At 43.9% G+C, this 4,655-nt stretch overlaps 1 long non-coding RNA gene across 1 annotated transcript; it reads left to right on the top strand.

Annotated features, from left to right (window-relative positions):
• On the top strand, positions 1–829 carry LOC146246489 (uncharacterized). Its single transcript, XR_014732217.1, has 3 exons — positions 1–123; positions 231–344; positions 629–829. It is a non-coding gene; the product is annotated as an uncharacterized LOC146246489 (long non-coding RNA).
• Positions 830–4,655: the final 3,826 nt, after the last annotated feature.

Here is a 4,655-nt window from a genome sequence, read left to right as displayed (position 1 = left end):
GCAAAGACGGCGCTGAAAAGGCAAAAAAAAAAAAAAAAACATATTTAGAAACTTACGCGGCCAAATGTTCTAAGCTGAGTACATTTTTCCTCAAATAGACAAAAGAAGACGACGAGACGGACGGTAAGCTAACGTTAGGGAGTTGGGAGCAGTGCAAGTACAGATGCTAGCGTCCGTGCAAAACAACGTCGTCTAAAACCATCGATCATTTATCAAACTTTTTCTTGTAGCTCTTCAGCAGCAACAGCCTCTAGTCCTGTTTGCTGCCAACAGTGAAGACCCAGGCACAGGCCCAGTAACGTTACCAGGCTCCAGTCATGAGCCCAACACACCATAATGGGCAGGTAGGATTGTCATTGAGTACATATAAGAATTTGAAGAACTAATAGTAATGAAGAGCATGGTGTGTACACCTGCTTAATGAAAAATGCCCTGAGATAATAAGGATACCTGATAATTAAGCAATACATTAATGAAACTGACTTAACTTGAAAGGTTTGTAAAAATGGAAGATTTGTGGTGAGAAATAAATGTTGACAATTGTTTTCAATGAATTTCAAGGCTGCAGAGAACAGTGCTCCATTGCAGACTTGTATTCTGAGGGTTTAATTACAATATTTTAATACAGTCAGTCGTGAACTAAAGTGGACCTGTCTGAGGCATGAACCTCCAGGATTGAAAATGAGGCCCACTCTGACCCAGCCATCAACCAAGTCATCCAAAAAGACAAGAGGATGGACTTTGTTTTCAAGAGAAGATCATCAAAGGTAGGCCATGTTATTTAAAAACCTTTCGGCCGCCGTGCCAACTGATTTTCTTCCGGCCGCCGTGCCACTGTTGTGTAGCCCTAGCCTAGCCTATATGTTAGTGTTGTGCAGAATGACTGGTCAATCTGTAGGCTAAATGTACCAACGCAACGTCATTATGCACAATTACCGTAACGAGTGACGCAAGGGCTGGCTTAAATAGTGCGTACTGACCAACACAATTTCATGTAGGCCTAATGCTGTGTGTGCACTGTATCGTGTTTTTTTGTCTGACAAGTATTTGGGGTCAGAAGGCCAAGGTTTAAGAGTAACGGTTCTCTACTGCTATGTGCATCTGATGCAACGGATGTAATAACAGAGAAAACTGTGTCGTTGTTTCTTTAATCCCTGTTCATCTGACCTGTACTCAAAGTTTACTTAGCAAACTTTGTCAGGTTATCTCAAGTTCACCCTACTCTGTGTTTTATACCTCAAAGAAAAAGAAAGTGGATATGTGCTTTTGTCAAATCAATTCTTTACTGTTTCTCTCTATCTTTCTATCTTACACACACAAACACAAACTCAAATGTGTGCAAAACATCCAAAAAGACAAGAGGATGGACTTCGTTTTCAAGAAAAGATCAACAAAGGTAGGCCATGTTATTTAAAAACCTTTCGGCCGCCGTGCCAACTGATTTTCTTCTGGCCGCCGTGCCACTGTTGTGTAGCCCTAGCCTAGCCTATATGTTAGTGTTGTGCAGAATGACTGGTCAATCTGTAGGCTAAATGTACCAACGCAACGTCATTATGCACAATGACCGTAACGAGTGACGCAAGGGCTGGCTCAAATAGTGCGTACTGACCAACACAATTTCATGTAGGCCTAATGCTGTGTGCGCGCTGTTTCGTGTTTTTTTGTCTGACAAGTATTTGGGGTCAGAGGGCCAAGGTTTAAGAGTAACGGTTCCCTACTGCTTTGTGCATCTGATGCAACGGATGTAATAACAGAGAAAGCTGTGTCGTTGTTACTTCATTCCTGATTCATCTGACCTTTACTCAAAGTCAGGTTATCTCAAGTTTGCCCTACTGTGTTTTGTACCTCAAAGAAAAAGAAAGTAGATATGTGCTTTTGTCAAATCAATTCTTTACTGTTTCTCTCTATCTTTCTATCTTACACACACAAACACAAACTCAAATGTGTGCAAAACATCCAAAAAGACAAGAGGATGGACTTCGTTTTCAAGAAAAGATCAACAAAGGTAGGCCATGTTATTTAAAAACCTTTCGGCCGCCGTGCCAACTGATTTTCTTCTGGCCGCCGTGCCACTGTTGTGTAGCCCTAGCCTAGCCTATATGTTAGTGTTGTGCAGAATGACTGGTCAATCTGTAGGCTAAATGTACTAACGCAACGTCATTATGCACAATAACCGTAACGAGTGACGCAAGGGCTGGCTTAAATAGTGCGTACTGACCAACACAATTTCATGTAGGACTAATGCTGTGTGAGCGCTGCATCGTGTTTTTTTGTCTGACAAGTATTTGGGGTCAGAGGGCCAAGGTTTAAGAGTCACGGTTCTCTACTGCTTTGTGCATCTGATGCAACGGATGTAATAACAGAGAAAGCTGTGTCGTTGTTACTTCATTCCCGATTCATCTGACCTTTACTCAAAGTTTCCTTAGCAAACTTTGTCAGGTTATCTCAAGTTTGCCCTACTGTGTTTTGTACCTCAAAGAAAAAGAAAGTAGATATGTGCTTTTGTCAAATCAATTCTTTACTGTTTCTCTCTATCTTTCTATCTTACACACACAAACACAAACTCAAATGTGTGCAAAACATCCAAAAGGACAGGAGAATGGACTTTGTTTTCAAGAGAAGATCATCAAAGGTAGGCCATGTTATTTAAAAACCTTTCGGCCGCCGTGCCAACTGATTTTCTTCCGGCCGCCGTGCCACTGTTGTGTAGCCCTAGCCTAGCCTATATGTTAGTGTTGTGCAGAATGACTGGTCAATCTGTAGGCTAAATGTACCAACGCAACGTCATTATGCACAATTACCGTAACGAGTGACGCAAGGGCTGGCTCAAATAGTGCGTACTGACCAACACAATTTCATGTAGGCCTAATGCTGTGTGCGCGCTGCATCGTGTTTTTTTCTGACGAGTAATTGGGGTCAGAAGGCCAAGGTTTAAGAGTCACGGTTCTCTACTGCTTTGTGCATCTGATGCAACGGATGTAATAACAGAGAAAGCTGTGGAGTTGTTTCTTCATTCCCTATTCATCTGACCTGTACTCAGTTTCCTTAGCTAACTTTGTCAGGTTATTTCAAGTTCACCATACTCTGTTTTGTACCTCAAAGAAAATAGATATATGCTATTGTAAAATCAATTATTTACTGTTTCTCTCCATCTTTCTATCTCACACACACAAACACAAACTCAAATCCCCCCCCCCCCTACACTACACACACACACACACACCACCACCACCACCACACCAAGTCACACCAAAGCTGTCCAACAACTATCAAGAAATCATGCCTCCCCTTTTGACAATTGTGCTTTGATGGCCCAGCCATCAACCAAGTCATCCAAAAAGACATAAGAATAGACTTCGTTTTCAAGTAAAGATCATCAAAGGTAAGCCATGTCATTTAAAAACCTTTCGGCCGCCGTGCCAACTGATTTTATTATGGCCGCCGCTGCCACTGTTTTGTAGCCCTAGCCTAGCCTATATGTTCTATTGCTCTGCAGAATGACCAGTCAATTTGTGGACGAGGGAGCAGCATTGATTGGTGTCTGGTCTAAAGGATTTTATTCACACAGAAAGGTCAACCGACCCCCTACGGTCCCCCCTACGGTCCTGCCCCTTTCTTCTCCCCCACCTACCCCAGTCTTCTTCCATCCTCCCCAGACATCCCCGGTGTGTGTAGATGAATGAGATGTTGTTAGCTGTTAGCTTAGTGAGATGGTGTTAACTGTTAGCGGCATGAGTTGATGTTAGCTGTTAGCGGCACGACTTGATGTTAGCTGTTAGCGGCACGACTTGATTTTAGCAGTTAGCGGCACGACTTGATGTTAGCAGTTAGCGGCACAACTTGATGTTAGCAGTTAGCGGCACTACTTGATGTTAGCAGTTAGCGGCACGACTTGATGTTAGCTGTTAGAGGCACGACTTGATGTTAGCAGCGCAACTTGATGTTAGCAGTTAGCGGCGCGACTTGATGTTAGCAGTTGAGGAGTTTAAGGCATACAAGGACACATGAACCCCCAGGTCGTGTTTTTGTTGTCAGGACGACAGCGTGTGATCTCTGAACGATCACCGGTGTTGTTCTGTTGACTTGATGTTATAAAAAGCTTCATGTTCTCATCAGACCTCAGGGTGCCGTCATTACAGACTGAGACGAGACCACAGACACACAGATGAGACACTGAGACGTGCCTGGAGGAGTTATTAGCCAGTCAAGACTAATCAATCTGGTGGTGGTGTGGGGAGCAGACCAGAGTAGCTGCTTGGTCCGGGGCGGGGCGGGGGGCGGGGCTTCTGGAAGGTCAGGGGATGCCTGGTTGCTTGGTGAAGGTTGGGGGGGATTTAACGAGGAAGAGGCAGACAGCATGGATCAGACACACACGGAGACACACACACACACACACACTCAGAGAGACACACACACATGGACAGATGGAGATAAAGAAAAGATGGCGAGAAGAAGAGAGAGAAATACAGAAATGAACAGTTCAAAAGCGTTGATGAAAGTTTAAAGGCCAAAGTTGTGCACAGACTGACAAGCTGCTGTCCATGGTGCTGAAATGAGACAACTTCGACTTGGTCTCTCTCCTTTGGTCTCTCTCCACTTCTATCTCTCTCTCTCTCCACCTCTCCCTTTCCACCTCTCTCTCTCTCTCTGACTGT

The sequence above is a fragment of the Hypomesus nipponensis genome, chromosome 19 (assembly GCF_054491055.1).
Source record: "Hypomesus nipponensis isolate SF chromosome 19, ASM5449105v1, whole genome shotgun sequence".
Classification (NCBI taxonomy): Eukaryota; Metazoa; Chordata; class Actinopteri; order Osmeriformes; family Osmeridae; genus Hypomesus; species Hypomesus nipponensis.
This window is presented reverse-complemented; position numbering and strand designations above follow the sequence as displayed.